At 43.0% G+C, this 16,374-nt stretch overlaps 1 protein-coding gene across 1 annotated transcript in view; it reads left to right on the top strand.

The window, feature by feature from the left end:
- The first annotated feature begins 15,273 nt into the window (after positions 1-15,273).
- Positions 15,274-16,374, top strand: part of CREB5 (cAMP responsive element binding protein 5) — a 398,292-nt gene continuing 397,191 nt past the window's right edge. Inside the window, exon 1 of the mRNA XM_032872500.1 lies at positions 15,274-15,331. The gene's annotated coding sequence lies outside the window, so the exon portion shown is untranslated. The remainder of the gene's footprint in view (positions 15,332-16,374) is intronic.

Genomic DNA, 16,374 nt, shown 5'->3' with positions numbered 1-16,374 from the left:
GAAACATTAAATATTTCTGTTGGGTCTGGCTCTCCTCTCAAAAACTTTGTTTCCACAGACTGCATTTCATAAAGCAACAAGCTTAAAGCTTTAGATTTTTCATATTTCTTTTTATTCCTTCTCTCTGCTATATTTCCACCCATCTCCCTACTTATTTCAGCTTTTTTGGTTACTTTGATATTCTGATGATTGATTATGGATTCTGGTTTCATTACTGTTTCTGCTAGATCGTAATTAGCCTTTCTCTGATCTCTCCAGGTCTCACTGTGATGTAAATTAAGGTTGACTTCTGGGTTCCAGTCCAATATGTAAAGAGCTTGGAAGTCATCAATTCCACTCTCACAGCTGAAAATCAACAACTATCTGACAGAAAACAGTTTGTTCAAATTACTAATAGCAACAATGTTTTGGGCGATTATATTTTATGAATAAGAGAAAAGAAAGCAAAGTTATAAGGGATGGGAGGAAGGAATTGGAGATTCTCTGTTAAAAGTACCTGGTGGGGGGGGCGCCTGGGTGGCTCAGCGGGTTAAAGCCTCTGCGTTCAGCTCAGGTCATGATCCCAGGGTCCTGGGATAGAGCCCCACATCGGGCTCTCTGCTCAGCAGGGAGTCTGCTTCCCCCCACCCCACCCCTGCCTGCCTCTCTGCCTACTTGTGATCTCTGCCTGTCAAATAAATAAATAAAATCTTTAAAAAAAAAAAAAAGTACCTGGGTTACGTCTGAGGGAGGATAGTGTTGAAGTGGACTTGGATTATGATGTAAATGTATATTGCAAATTCTAAGAGATCACTGAAATATTTTTAAGAAGAAGTATAATTGATAACTTAAGAGAAGAGAAACGAAGTCATATAAAATGTCAATTAAAACCAGGGAAGTCAGAAAAAGAGTAGAAGACAGAAGAAAAAAACCCCAAAAGAATAAGGGCAACAAATATGAAATATTTGCCAATATGATAGATACAATTTCAGTTACATCAATAATCACTCTAAATATAAGTGGTCTAAATACACCAGTTAAAAGAGGGAGACTGTCAGGTGGATAAAAGAAACAAGACCAAACTATACTATATGTTGTATATGAGAAATGTACCTTAAATGCAAAGACACATACAGATTAAGAGTAACAAGATGGGGAACGATAAACCACACTAACATAAAAAAAAAAAAAAAAAAATTTCAGATATATTAGTCCTTAACACAAGTAACATAGTCCTCTGGAGAGCCAAGTGTTTATCAGAGCCTTTGCTTTCTTCTCATATAATTCATATAAAGAGAAATCCCCCATATTTCAATATTTGGCACAAACTTCACCCACATTTGACTCTGCCCACCGTAATTCAGTGATATGCCTTTCCTGTTGAGTGTTGGAGCTGATTTGGTTTTACCTAAGATAGAGCAGTGTTGCTGAAAACTTTGTCATGAAAAGAAGCCTGTTTGCAAATTCATTTTCCAACCTTTGCATTTTTATTTATTTATTTATTTTTTTTAAGGAAGAGTAAAGGAATTACTGTACTTTGCTGTTTTGCTTTAGCACACCTGTAGGTCTTATGCCTTTGAATTAGAGTGACTTTTATGTATTTGGAAATGTTCATCAAAATTATCTTCTATCCTACTTTGAAAGAACACAGCTTATTTCTCTTCCCTGAAGGAGGAAAGGAACTGTAGTTACTTCCCTTAGGGGATTTAGGAGGAAACTCTTTGGAGGTTTTTAGAAGAAATTCAAAATGTACCTGAAAATGTTTTCAAAATTTTTGTTGGAAAAGGGCCTGTGTTAGTCTCTTCTCATGGAAGATGAGAGCTCTTTTTTATATTTTAATTAATTAATTAATTATTTTTATTTTATACGTTATGTTATGATGTTATTTTATTTTATTGTTTTGATTTTGTTTATTTGACACACAGAGAGACAGCCAGAGAGGGAACACAAGCAGGGGAGTGGGAGAGGGAGAAGAAGGCTTGCCGCAGAGCAGGGAGCCCTATGTGGGGCTTGATTCCAGGCCCCTGGGATCATAGGACCTGAGCCGAAGGCAGACACCTAATGACTGAGCCACCGAGGCACCCCTATTTTATTTTATTTTAGAGAGAGGGAGAGAGAGCGCGTGCATGTGTGCCAGTGGGGTGGAGAGGGGCAGAAGGAGAGGGAGAGAGGAAAGTTTAAACAGGCTCCCTGCTGAGTGCAGAGCTGGTTGTGGGTCTGGATCTCAGGACCCTGCGATCATGACCTGAGCTGAAACCAAAGTCAGACACTTAACTGACTGAGCCACCTAGGCGTCCCATGAAAGCTTTGTTAAATGACATCTGCTGATTTTGTCGTAATCTTAGTTTCTAAGATTCAACTGGCTCGAGGTACTCACCTGCTCTTGAGGGGAACAAGCCCATTTCAACGCAGGATATAGCCATTTCCATCAGTGGTCAAGGGCAGTTTCTCTCTATGCTGGTTTTGCAATATGAACTTCCCCTTTACACAGGCTCCGTTCAGATGACATGATTTAGAGTGGATGAGGGTGAACATTTGTTAGGAACAAAGTAAAGGAAGAAAGAAGGGCCCTGCTTTCTCACTGATCTTCCTGATGTTTCTGTTTTCAATTTTCCTTCATGCTATAGCCTTGGTGCGTGTCAGGACAAGGTTGGTGTTAACCCAGCTTCCCCCCACCCTTTTCTTTTTCCAACTGGCTCCCCTGGGTAGCAAATATCTGACTTGCACTCTTCTCCAGGTTGTAACAGGTTGGTCCACATTGTGGATTACATGCAGGGGGGGTGTGCTCCAATTAGAGGACATCCTAAGCATGTCTTCATTTCAATAAAGGCACAAAATGCCTTTTCCCTAATGGGGCTAAGAATCTTAAGCCAAAGGAGGTATTCTATGAAATGGTCTGAAAGGAGAGCAAGGAGTACCCGCCTTTTTTTTTTTTTTTTTTTTTTTAAATTTTTCCTGTAGCAACTCTAGGCAAATTCCTCAGAAATCAGATTGGCAAGGGCAAAGAAGGGGTGGGCTGAAACTCTGGAATTTGGGCTTGCTGAATGCATGCCATTCCCTTGCCACGTTGCACAAATCAGTGCCAACTGTGGAAAATAAAGATCTAAGTCAGAAGTGTAATGCAGGCACAAGGCAATCATCAGCTCAATTAAACTGGTTATTCCACAAATAACCTAGAAACAGCAGGATTGCCAAACAATCTCCAGCCCCTGAAACATTTGCAAATGAGCATGACAACTGAGATTTTTCTTTCTTTGTAGCCATACACTGTCACATTTTAATGATGGATTATAGACATGGGCTTTTGGCAGCAGACTGTAGCAAACATGATTCTACACTTATTTTCTTTTAATCAGAAAATACAAAGGCTTATAGATATATGGCACTGTGCCCAAGAAAGAGTTAGATAAAGCTCTAGAAAGAAGAATGTGGGATAGTGGGAATACATATATGCAGACATATACACACACACTTGGCCCTTCTTTTTGGATGTGAGACAGATATGCTTTTATTGTCATAAGATGCACTTTTTATTTTTATTTTAGGTGGTATTTTTCTACTGTTGAGGATGTTTACAACAAAATGTAAAACTAGCTGATATAGCTTATGTATCTAATTCTGTAACATATACTAATCTGTATCAGTGCCATTTAAAAATTAAACATCTTTTTTCATAGGCCAGTAATCTCTTGATGTCATAAATATGAAAGTAACATGTTATTTCTACAGTCATGATGTCAGGAAGATATTATTTAAGTATTTAATGGGATCAGAGGCTTAGTGCACAGGAAATATATTTTTTTCTATATGTTTCCCGTGTCTGTTTTACTTAGTTTAATCATTTTAATTGCAATTTCTTTTTATTTTAAGACAGGACCATAAGTCTTGGAAGCTATTATTTCTTTTTCTTTTTGGCAAGTTGAGGAATACCAGGTAACTAACTGTAAGAACAAAGCTATGTCTTCTATATTCTTCTGCGTTGTCCCTGTTGTGGTCTGTACCTGTCTCCTTTGGCTCCTTCCCCCTTGTCCTCTTTATATTTTGGATTATTTAGCCTTTATTCATTTCACTGGGCTGTGAGTGTAAAACGAAGAAAAAATCTGGGGCTCCTTCTGTGAAGACAATTACTTTATAATACGTTCTAAACACCCTGAAAATATACAGACATTTTCTTGAGGTGTTTTCTTGTAGTGGCCTGGATTGGAGTGTTAAAGGATATGTGGAAACCAATTTCTCAAGAATTTGTTCAAAAACAGCAGTGTAATAAGTTTAAAATACAGAGAAAAAAAATCCAATATGTGGATTGGAAAAAAAAAAAATCCATAGCTCTGCTTTAGGTCCCATATGTGTGGATGTGTGACATCCATCAGTGGGATAAACAGCACCTGGTGGCTGATTTACAGAGTGGTATTCCTCCAAAAAGGAAGCCATTCAGTCCTTGACAACTGAATGAGTGATGGCAGCTGTATTCCAGAAGGCTCTATTTGGGAAAGCAAAATTTAGGATAGGGTGGGATCAACATGAAAAGATAAGGAGACGTAAGGATCTCATCTATCTGGGTCTCTTGGGTTGGAGCCAGCCCCAGGAGGACACAGAATCTCTCTCTTCTTCCAGACTGTGGGATATTGAGGATTTGCATTGAGGAGATCCCTTCGTGCCACAGCCGCCCCCTTGGTCAGGCTATTTGGATTAGTCAATCACGATAAAAATTGCTCTTCCTTTTATTAAAAAATGGATTCATCAGCTTATCGTAAAACCTTGGCTTTCATGGTTAGCAGTTAGAACTACCACAGACAAATTGAGGAATGGTCAGTCAGCAGTGATAAGGCTTGACTTGTGCCCGGCAATCCTTCCTTTGCCATAAAGTCTCCCATGATTCTGGAAGTATTCTATGGCTGCTATTCCTTTACCGCGCAAGGACCTATTCATGAAAACGGGAAAACCTGCGTTTAATTCACATGGACAATGAAGGAGAAAATGGTGGAACCAATCAAAGCAATAGATCCTGGTATTTAAGTGTTGGGCTTTAACCTCATGTTTCATGAGCTCAAATCTCAGTGCCAGGGGGAGAGGAAATGAGGAGTTACTGTTTAGTGGGTACAGGATTTCTGTTTGGGATGATGAAAGCATTCTGGAAATACAGAGTGGTGATCGTTACACAGCAGTATGAAGGTACTTCGTGCCTCTAAATTGTTACTTAAAACTGGCTAAAGAGTTAAATTTCATGTTATATATATTTACCACAATAAAAAAAAAAATGAAGATAAGAATTCCAGTTCCACCGCTCACTAGCCATGCAGGCAAATTACTGTGTCTCTCTCCCATTATGTTCCTTCAGCTGTAGAATGTAAGAGGATGATAATAATGATACTTCCTTCATAGGGTTATCCTAATTGAATGAGATGTGTGGTGCAGACTTGCAGTAATTCAAAATAATCAAGGTTATCTGTTGTTCCAGTGATTTATGAGTGTGAATTCTGTGGCTAAAATCTCTCACATCTGTTGTGTAGTCCTCCATTTGTAGAGTTCTCTGTAGAAACCACCAGTTTCAGTTTTGCTTCTAAGATAGACTTTCGTCTTTTTTGATAATCTCACGTAAGACTTTAACTCTTAAGACATGCACCCTGTTGGCAAGGGTGTGGGCACCCTTGCTCATTGCAGTTTGGAGAATTGATGGGCTATCAAGCAGTATGTAACAATATTTAAGACAGACATAGCCTGTGACCCCGCAACGCCATTTCTATGAAAAGTAGTCACATATGTATGTACAAGTTCATGGACAGGTGTCCACTATAGTACCGATTATAATAGCAACAAATTGGAAACTACATGAATATCCATTCCAGTGAATTGATTAAACCCAAACAATGGAATCCTATATAACCATAAATAAGGATGATGGCAGATTATAGCATTCCCACAGATGGATGTCCACAATAAATTGTGCAGTGGGAAAAGGCAGATTGGGAACAGAATAGCTTGATCACACGCATGCATTTTATGTTTATATGTATAATATAATTTCTGGAAGAATATTCATCAAATTAATAGTGGTTATCTCTGGATGGGATCATAAGAGGTTTACTTTCTATGTTAAACATTTCTGTTTTACTTGAGGTTTTTACAAGTGTGTATTACTTTTCTAATCTGCAGAAACAATAAAAAGATTTCTATTAAAAAAAAGAAAGAGGGGGTGCCTGCATGCCTCAATGAATTAAGTGTCTAACTCTTGATTTTGGCTTAGGTCATGATCTCAGAGTCATGAGATTGAACCCCATGCCAGGCTCCATGTTCAGTGCACAGAGTCTGCTTGAGATTCTTCCTCTCCCCTGCCCCCACCCACTCTCACACATGCTCTCTCTCTCTCTCTCTCTAAATAAATACATATATAAATAAAATCTTTAAAAAAAATGAAAGAGAGACCATCAGGAGTCTCTCTGGCTGTAGAAAGGAAGAGCAATTTCTTGTACTTCTCAAGGTGTTATCCTAATTTAAACCTTTTATTTTTATGTAGCATCCTCCAGATCTGAATCCATAAAAGGAAAATGGATGAATGACTATTGCAATGAAAGAAATAAATAGGACTCCAGCAACCTTAAGTGTTTTTGCATCTGTCTTCTTCTGGCAAATTCAGTCAATGTTTTGAGTCTTCCTCTAGCCTCCATACCAGCCACCTCTGCCTTGTCTGCTTTCACTGATTTGGCTTGTCAGTGGGGCTAAGCTCAAAACTATGTTCATAATACTCTCATGGTAAGTGCTGTGGGAAGCTGCTGGCTCCCTAGACCACAGTTCCCCAAACACAAGCAGGGTCATGATATACCTAGATTACTAGTCCTACCCAAGATCTTGTTATGCAGGGTCCTCTGCCCATCATCAAATAGGTCTACTGTGCTCCCCGCCCCCCGCCACCAAACACAGGACTCAGTCTATGAAGGGATTCAACTCCCAACAAAATGATCGCTGAGAGGCACAGCAGTTTCCAACCTTTGCTTATATATATATATGTGTGTGTACACACACACATACACACACACATTGATGGGTTGCTCAACAGAATGGTAAAATGTTATGCAGGAGGGTTGAAAGGAGAGATGGAGTGTCTTGAAATAGAGGCTGCTGTAGCAGGATGGGATGGACAGTGGGGATTCTGGGGTCAGACTAGGTTTGAAACCTAGTTGCCTTATTTATTAGCTGTGTGACCTTGGTCAGATTACTTAGCCTCTCTGAGCTTCAGTAGTCCCATCAATAAAATAGGAGTAATAACCTCTTCCACTCAGAGTTGTCAAGATTAAATGAGATAAAATATATAATGGGCTTGAACCAGAGGTGGTACCTACAAATAATGGGGTTCTTTCCTTCTACTCAGACTTTGGCAGCAGTCCTGAAAAATAGATGGTTTTTCTAAACAGCACAATGTCCCAGTGTACGGTTTGTACTGCATTCTCTTCAAGTGTCAAGTAAGGGCACTGTTGTGAAAGCTATAGGCAGAATATTTTAAAATCAGGGTGGGGGAGGAAAGCAGGGGGATAGGGAAGCTTTCTATTTCTGACTTCTTCAGTGGATAATTTTCATGATTTGAATGAGGCCGAGAGTAACTTTCCAGGTTTTAAATATTCTATATCATGTAAGAATGAGTAGGAATTGCTGATCAATTAGGTTTAAAAGCTACTGAAATTCTCAAGGATCATTTAAATAAGGTACTTAGGAATGCCCCTAAAGAGACAAGGGTAACCTTCCACGTCAGCGGTACATGAGTTAAACATGTGGTTCACGATGATATAAAAAGAGGTGGTATGTGAAGTATCAGTTCATGTGAGGTGACGCTCAATACTAATTTATGGGATATCAATACTGTTTTAGTCTAAATGAACCTTCCCTATATATAAAACACTCTTAATTATTGTAAAACTGTTACTTTCCACTTACCATTGATCTTAAGGAAATGACTAAAATTTTTGGAGTGTGCTGACACAGCACTATTATTCTGGGTCATTATTCAGAGCAGGTGCCAATCTCTTTCACTTAATCTCAAGACAGGAAAAAAAAAAGTAGTTTTTCATTTAATCAAGTCTCTCAAAAAAAGGAAAGGAACACATTAAGATAAGTATAACTTTTATAGGGATGTTAACACTAATACACTGTGGGATAGGTGCAGCTTTTGATTTTCAGCCAGGTTCAAAAAAAAACATTAAGTTTTATAAGGTGGTGAATACCATAATTCCCTATAGGGATAGGTCAAGCCATCAGCAACTGATAACCTTCTAGATGAGGTTCCCCAAGCTTGAGTCAAGTGGGTGGGCTTTCTCTTTGTTACACATTTCAGAGTTGCTACGCACTCTCACCTCCAATGCAAAAGCATGGCAATTTCAAGCTATACCTGTTGGGATTTTAAGGAATTATTCTAGAAAATCTAAACCACATAATACTTGATATAATTACACAACTGTGTGTGTAAAATATTTGCATAGGTCAAGACGAGAAGGGAAAGTTGTGATCGCTTCAACTAGAATGTCAGCTTGTATAAAATTGCTCTATTGTCCGCAAGCTCAGGACAGATTTGTGAATGTAACTGTACCTTCTCCTTCGAATATAAGCGACTTATACTAAGACCCTTAATTTGAGGACTAATTGGATGGGTTCCTCCATTCTCATGCACAGAACTTTAGTATTATAGCTTCCATGCAATTTTATGGAACATTGACTGAACACATTCCAAATGCTAAATAGGGCTAAGCAGTCGACATAGATTTTTTTATTAAATTCTTCCCCAAACCTCATAAGTCATAACAGCGTCTGACTTTGTTTTCAGTTATTATTGTGCACCAGACTTTGTTTTAAGCACTTTACATATATTAACTTACTCAGTCCTTGTAATATCCTGGCAGGTGTCTTAGCTCCATTTTACAGATAAAGAATCTGAACTTCAGAGAGGTTAAAAGACTGGCCATGGTCACAACACTAAGTGACAAAGCTGAGGCTATTAGACCTTCTCTTCTGCTCGCCTGTACTTTCGCATAGTGAGCGTGGATCTGGGGGCATGATGGATAGCACCAATTATTTGTCTGTACTTGGAGCTGGCTACACAATTCTTGGGCCCAGTGCTAAAGAAAAACTCAAGGCCCCTTGTTCAAAAGACAGAGGGAAAGTGTCATTAAAGATATAAAATAGACGGGTGCCTGAGTGGCTCAGTCGGTTAAGTGTCTGACTCTTGATTTCAGCTCAGGTCATGATCTCGGGGTCCTGAAATTGAGCTCTGCCTTGGGCTCTGCACTGAGCTTGGAGTCTGCTTGATATTCTCTCTCTCCTTCTCCTACCCTTCTCCCTGCTCATACTCTCTCTCTCTCACTCTCTCTCTCAAAAAGAAAAAAAAGACATTAAATAGAAAAGGTTTTCCTTGCTTTCAGAGCTAATCTCTCAACCTGTCATTGTGTTTTTAATTTGCTATTTAATGTGTCATTCTAAGCAACACAAAATTTAAATATTAAATTATTAGCATTCATTTTATGATTATTCTATTGTGCAATGCAATGCCAGTGATAAATGTAAATATAAATTAACTTATATGTGGAATCACGGAACTCACACAATTTGCATTTCATGGCTCCTCTGTGTGCATGTATTTTGTTCTTACCAGAGCAGTGAAAACACGGCGCAAAATGAACTCTGCTGCCTTTATTGCAGTTCTTGATGTGTGCGCATTCTGCCAAAACTCTGCCTTCTGTTTACTCATGAGTAAGGAAAGACTGAAAGGAAAAGGAAGTGAGGGCTGCCCATGTTTCCCTTTTCTTTTATGTCATCATTTTCAGTATATGTGATTTGTTGGTCAGCACAGTGATGTCACATGAGTAAGACAGGGTTCCGTGTTTCTTCAAATGCCATGGCCTTTTCTTTCTGTGTTCAAGAAAGTTCTGGTTTGAAAGGAAAGCATGGCCTCTTAGGGATGCCTGTGCCCACCTCTTTCTAGGCCACTCAACTGTGGACGAAACAGGTTTACTTCACACTCGCTTTGGATCTCATCCGATGTCCAGGCAGCATGAGTAGTACTGCATGCAAATAAGGTGGGAGGGAACAGTGGGCACACTGTCCAATCTCGGCTTCTGCACATGCTTCATGTCCCATCAGGCTTTGGCAGGTGCTGGTACTGGTACCAGTGTTCTGGATCCCTCTCCCATCTTGGCCACACCTCAGATGTGCTCTCCTGGGCAAGTTACTCGCTGCTCTAAACTATCTTCTCTGTGGTATATATGTGTGTGTATATCCAACGGAATATTAGTCAGCCATCAGAAAATGAAATCTGGCCATTTGCAATGACGTGGATCGAGCTAGAGTATATTATGCTAAATGAAATAAGCCAGTCACAGAAAGACAAATATCATATGATCTCACTCAGATGTGGAATTTAAGAAAGAAAACAGATGAACATATGGGAAGGGGGAAAAAAAAGGGAAAGGGAAACAAACCATAAGAGACTCTTAACGACAGAGAACAAACAGGGTTGATGAAGGGAGATGGGTGGGGGATGGGCTAGATGAGAGATGGGCATTAAGGAGGGCACTCGTTGTGATGAGCACTGGGTGTTGTGTGTAAGTGATGAATCACTGAATTTTACTCCAGAAACCAATATTGCCCTGTATGTTAATGAAAAATTAAATTAGAAAAATAAATAAAACTATCTTGTCCTCATAAAATGAGCATGGTTCCAACCACCTCATAGGGTTATTGCGAGAATAACTAAAAGAATACACATAAAGAGTAAATGCCTGTTAAGTGTTAGCTAGCCATGTTGTGGTTGTTGCTGCCTCTGGATACATTTTGCAGGTCCATTTGTTTGAAAATCTTTACCCCTTCAGATAAGATAATGAAGCCCCCGCTGGGTGGCTCAGTCTGTTAAGCTCTTGATCTCAGCTGAGGTCTTGATCTCAGGGTTGTGAGTTCAAGCCCCACATTGGGCTCCCAAGCTGGGTGTGGAGCCTCCTCTAAAAAAGAAGAAGATAATGAAGAAACCTGGTAAAGATTCGTCTTAGAAGAGAGAGAGAAACTTTCCAGGGGAACACGGCTAGGGATTTCATGACAAACCTGGCATCCTTTCCACTACCACTGCTAACTCAGTTAAAAAACAAAAAAAAAAAACAAAAACCTTGAATAAAAAAATAAATGGGAAAATTCCCTCTGAGTGGGTGTGTGTAGAAGGGACGAGGTGAAGCCTTCTCTAGGAGTACGTGTGTCTTTATGGGAAGCAGCTACAGGATTGATCTCAAGTATGAGCCCGGGGTCATATACCTATTTTTTTAGTATTGCAGGTGGCAGACTCTTCTGTTACCTCCCCAACTTTCTCCTGGGTCACTGCCCATATGAATTCACTAATCCAGAATCCCGCAGAGTGGGGTCCCAAGGTGCTTGCATCAGAATCACAAATGCAGAATCCTGAGCCCAATGCCAGAGCTTTGAACTGAAACTCCTGGGGAAACCTCAGGAGTTTGTTGTCCAAGTATTGCTTATGCTACGAAGTTTGATAACTTCTTCGGGAATCTAGAAACTCGGAAGAAAGAGATCTTTTTCTTCTTTTAATCCCTAGCACTAGAAAGACCTGCCACCCTTTGTTGAATCTGGAGAAATGACTGAATCCAAAGCACAAAGCTAAAGGATTTGTTTTCTCATCTGAGGAATGGCTCTATTCAGGCCTGATATTCAGGAGGTAAGCACTTGGAAGGTTGCAAATTTATTAAAATATTAAAATTTCTACATAGGGGTTCATAGATAACCACAGTTCTGGGCTCTGTAGTATCACACTGGCTGAGCTGTCTAGGCTTCTCCCTTGGACTGTCCTCTGATCCAGCAACTAAAGGATTAACCCTTTGTCTAGCTTAGTGTTCTCATCTATTTTCACTGGCCAATATGGGTGCCAGTCAGCCCCTTATAGGTCCAACCAAAGTGGTGTTTTACCAGTGGGCTTGTGCCTGTGCCCCTACCCTGGAGAGGAAGGTGGGATTGGGAAGGAGGACCTAGGGTAGGCAGTACCTAACCAGTTTCCCTTGACCCTGTTATCAGGATGCTCCTCTCCACATGTCCATGAGGCCATAATTGATGGAGTCCTACTGGGTGAAATGACATTCCTGGAGGTGGTGCCGGCACCCCAGTGGGCAAATGCCCCCAGGTTATGGCCACTACCAGTTGAAGTACTACTCCTAGAGATGCTCTTCCATGGCTGCTTCCGGGAACCGCAGCCTCCGAGGATCTTCAACTCTGAGGAGTCCTGAAGGGACTGGGTGAGCAGAGCCATGTAGGAATTTGAGTCTACATACATGAGGTATGTAGGCATGACTTGACAGATGAGAGCCTGTTTGGTACAGAGGGTACAGACGGTACATGCATGGGTTAGTGTGGGGGGGTGGGAGAAGTATGGGGAAACGGGTTCTCTTTTCATTTATTTGGTCAATTTCGCTAAAATCACTGAATGCCCAACTATCATGGCATTAGCCACGTTGCTTTCATTAATAAAAATGAAGGCAGGTATTCACATAGCATTTGTCCTGTGCAAAGCACAATTCTTAATTCGTTTGAGTTACTATAATTATCACCATATTACATAGATGAAGCAAATGAGACCCAGAGGTTAACGGAGGCTCAAGTAGCAAAGCCAAGATTCGAACTCCGGCAGTCAGACATTAGAATCCAAACTCATAAACACCACTTCTCTTCTTCAGTTTACATTCAGAAGGTTTTTTTGTGTGTGACTTAGTTGGTAACAGAGGTCTGTGTGTGTACACACACATACACACACACCCTGTAATATAATGAATGGAAACATTTTGAATGAAATTGCTGTGAGTTCAACAGATGCTGAGAGAGGGGTGTGCACATGAACAATATTGCTGATATTAAGAGAAATTCTCTACCGAGATTCCATGTAATCTCGTGATTATCAAGATAATGGGAAAGTCCCTGGAAAAGTTCCATGTGTGTTTCTATGTCAGCCATGGCTCAGACAGGCATTGTTTACCTGGTGCAGCATGTCAAACAAAAGTTCAGCAATCATTTTTAAAGATCAACAAATGATTTGGATAGTATTAGAAATTGATGAGCTACTTGCATTAAAACTCATCTATATATGTATGCTTCTGTTTAGAGAATACTGGGAATTAAGTGTTTTAAATTTATATGTTGATTAACTACTTAAATGGTTTTAAATATTTTATCACTTCATCTTTGCTTATTCAATACTTCATTTTATTCCTTTAGTCCACACTCGTCAACTGGGGGGAAAAAAAAAAGATTAGCTCTCTGACTTAGCTCTGAGATGTTAAGCCGTATCTGTTTTCTGTCTCAAGTTTGTTCCCTGTTCCGCTCACACATCTTTGTGAGAGAAGGAGGTAGGCTACGTGCTTTAGGTGGAAAAGGCTATCCTCATTATTGAGTGGGAATGCAGACAAGAAGTCTGTTCCCTAGTCGGCTACTGCTTCCTTCTCTAAACCCAGCTAATTGAGCTGTCATATTTAAAGTTTTATTGGTTAAGATTTCAAGTTAGGGCTGGAGCCCTTCTTTTGCAGTTCCTTCAGGGCTACATGTGAAAAAGAACAAATGGAAAACTCAGTGATGAGCTCTGAATAAGGCTGTAAGAAACAGAGTTACCAGTCCCTGTGGTCTCAAAGAACACTAAAGGGCAGGTAGTTGTTAAAACACTTAAAAACAGAAAGGAAATACAAAGCTCTTCTATTTAGTAGGTCAAAATCAGCTCAGAAGTAGTATGTGACGATCTGGGCAAAGCATTACAATTCCTAGCCAGCCCAGTCATGATTCTCTGGCAAACTGCACAGTCATGGTTATGATGCATGGGGATAAGAGGTGCTATATAAATGTTAGATATTACATAAATGTCAGGAATGATCATTGTTTGTTAATGGGGTCTAAACTGTTCTTAAGCAAAACTCTGACTCCAGCCAACACAGCGGTAGTAGAGATTCTAAGCACCAAATAACGCATCTGAATGGAATGCTCACCCCTTGTTCTAGAAAGGAGACCAGTTGGGATCTGGGGCTTGAAAACAGGGAATGCAGTGGTCCCGGTGCTACCACCTGCCCAAGTGACTTCAGGCCAGCTCCCCAACCTCCTGGAGTATGCCTTAGCTCACCTGTAAAATGGGGATAATAATAACACCTGCCCTACTTCTTCCTGTGCTCCGTGGTTGTGAGAATCAAGGGCATTCATGTGGGTACAAGTGCTTTGTTAAGGGTGAGATGCTGCAAGGATGACCATGGTCATTTTGGATCCTCTGGAATTTGGCCTATGCCTCCCTTTGAGTCCTGCTCACAAGGAGAAATCCGAATGGAAATTAAACTGGGGGCGGGGATGGTGACTGGCCCATGCTGAAAATGCCAGGCTCAGGAAGACACTGCAGACCAGGCGCCGGATCCTGCATTTTGGCTCTGGCTCTGCCACTTGCCAGCCTGTGAGCTTGGGCGAGTTACAGAGGAGGCTCTGGAAGTGATCGCCAAGGGCCCTTCCGGCTCTGACGCTGAGTCTAAATCAGGCTCATCACTTGGCTCTAGCTGTGATTCACCTTTCGCCTCCTGGAGAAACTCCCCTCCAGCTTCTCAGACGCATGAAGCAGGGGTCTTGGAAAAGGTGGGGGCTATGTATTCCATGTGAGGGTGCACAGTAAATAAGTTATTCCTTTGGAGGTGAGGTGGGGTAGGGGACGGTGGAAAGGGGTGCTGAGTATTCTGGGAAGCCAGGATTCAGGGAACACTCTAATGAGGTCACGACTGTCGCAGGCGAACAGGAGCTGGACATCTGCTGCTGGAGGAAGTGGGGGAGCGTCTTGCATTTCGGTTTGCAGAAAGTCTTCATCCCGCACCCTTTAGCACCCCCGTAACCCCCTACCCCTGTCCCCATCCCCACACCTTTCAAAGGCTACCAGGCCTTGCTAGGAGGACAGCCCGTGTCCGTGCCTCCTCCGTGGTCCTGTCTGAAACCGCGAGGATTGTTTCCAAGCTGACTCACACCACTAATGTCAGGGAGCCGTGTCACACGGCGCTGGGCTCTGCAAGCTGTTGCTTGCGCGGTCGCCGCCGCGGCCGCCGCTCCCCGGCGGGTGCATCAGGGTCCGCTCTTGGGGCGGGGGCGGGGGCGGGGGCGGGGCGTGGCCGGGGCGGAGTCCGCCCCTTCGGCGCGGCGGCCCCGCCCCTCCTCTCCCTCCCCCGCGGACCGCAATGATTTAGAAGTTCAGGAATCCCACGTGACGTCACCGGGGGGGTGATGTAATGCACTCTAAATAGAATGTATTGTAATCTTTGCTCAGTCCAACGTGGTCCCTTCACCCGGGCTCCGCTCTTGCCTTCTCCACACTTGTTTGGTAAGTTCCTAAAAATACGGCTCAGCCACTTCTGGGGCTTTTGCATTCAGCTACTTTTGTTGCACTTGCCGCGGGAGCCATCTCGGGAGCGTACTTGGTTTGCAGGGGTTGGTTCTCGGCAGCAGCCGCGAGATTACTTGGTCCAGTGGGCAGGTCACAGGGCAAGGAGTAGGGAAGATGCGGTGCATTTTTTTGGAGGGTGATCTGTGTTTGTAAACACTTTCGCGGACTAGAGGGAAGTCCGGCCCCAAATGCTGGTGGACTGTGGAATTCTGCTGTGTCCTGAGGCCACTCCAGAGACCCCACGCCGTGTCTGTTCCGGAGCGCGTCTCGGTGGCCGCCGCGCCGTGTGACTGGAGGGATGCTAACGTGGAGCGGGCGCCGTGTCCTCCCCGGCGTGATGCGTGTGTGGGAGCGCGCGTGTGTTTCCCTGACACGGGGAACAGTTATGAATCGGGGGTGTGTGTTTGCCTCCAGAGACCTGGCAAGGTGCGGAACCCTCCAGAAGTGCGGTCAAGCGGCGGTGGCAGCGGAGACGGCGAGCCAGGAGCCTCCCCCCGCGTCCCCAACTTCCCGGTGATGCGGCGGAACCCCCGGAGAAAGTTTGCAAACTTCCAGCGGGCGCGGCGAGGACGCCGGGTCACCTAGGGGGCGGGCGGGCGGGCGCGGGGGGCTCGCTCCCTCCCGGTGCCGAGCCTGCCGCTGCCACCTCTCCCGCAGGGCTGCCCGCCGCAGCTGGTGGGCGCGCGCGCTCGGGGAGGGGACGTGGCCCTTGAAGGGCACTTGGCTTTCGCTCCAGGCGCAGAAAGCTCGAGAGTGGCACGGCTCTGTTCGCTTTCAGTCCTGCAGCCGTCTCCTGCCTCCGTCCCGTTCTCGCTGGCATCATTACCTCTTCCCCGCCGCTGCCCCAAATGACAGCTCCCGCTTCTGCCGCGGCAGCGCGGTGGCAGTTCCCAGGACCTGGCGGCGGAGCCTTCCTCTCTGCAGATTCTCCACGCAACCGCTTAAACTTTTCACGAAGTTCTTAGAGGGGCAAGACGCGA

The sequence above is a fragment of the Lontra canadensis genome, unplaced genomic scaffold, assembly GCF_010015895.1.
Source record: "Lontra canadensis isolate GAN:19392208 unplaced genomic scaffold, GSC_riverotter_1.0 scaffold2, whole genome shotgun sequence".
Taxonomy (NCBI): domain Eukaryota; kingdom Metazoa; phylum Chordata; class Mammalia; order Carnivora; family Mustelidae; genus Lontra; species Lontra canadensis.
Note: the sequence above shows the minus strand (reverse complement) of the source record. Positions and strands in the feature narration are given on the sequence as shown.